Genomic DNA, 820 nt, shown 5'->3' with positions numbered 1-820 from the left:
GTGTGCCGCCAAGTGTTGGGATGGCCTGTCTCGGCCACCAGGGTAAGACCCAAGGCACATGCAATATGGGATTACTTGAATCCTTGAACCGGACCAGATTTCCAGTATTGCCCTGGACCTTGGAGACAGATGGGCAAAACTGGAAAGTTACATCTGACCCCTACACTCAATTATGACACTTCACTAGGTGTCAGATCGGGCTGTCTTTGATATTCCAATCAGTGAGATCCTTAGCGGGGGTCAAAACCTGGGCATGTTGGGGAAATCTGAGAATTCATCTAAGTGGGTGATCATAGTGACAGGATCAGCCCCTTTTGTCGGACAAAGGTAATGATCGGGAATGCACTCTCTCTGATGGAAACCAAACTGCCGGTAGTTGATTTCAGTTGTTGGAATTTTGTTTTGTAAAATTTATATATATACATATATATTTGTACGGTTTCGAAATGTTTGCAAATGTTTTTAAATCCCGGGATCCATGCGAGTGGAGAGTGCAGCACTGTTCCTTGTAGTCGAGGAAGAGGTCCTCTCTTGTCGGGTAGTGCTTGATCATTATGGGCTGAGAGGTTAAGTGTAAGGCCATTTAGGATAGTACCTAATGGGCTAATCTTGCACCTGCCCACAGTCCCTGGGTTTTTATAAGATGGCTTGGCCCAGGGACCACTTAATGTAAGTGTTGGGCCCATAGGGTCCATGTGATGGGCTCAGGGGTTCACTGGGCTTCTCAGTGAATTCGGCTAGGCCTTGTAGTAAAGGCTGGGTCGAACCCATGTGGCTGGTGTGTAGATCAATGCTTGGGTCCCACGCCATACAAAGAAGC

This window comes from Nelumbo nucifera, chromosome 6 (genome assembly GCF_055504915.1).
Source record: "Nelumbo nucifera cultivar China Antique chromosome 6, China Antique-T2T, whole genome shotgun sequence".
NCBI lineage: Eukaryota > Viridiplantae > Streptophyta > Magnoliopsida > Proteales > Nelumbonaceae > Nelumbo > Nelumbo nucifera.
The sequence above is the reverse complement of the archived record's forward strand: the minus strand, read 5'-3'. Positions refer to the sequence as shown.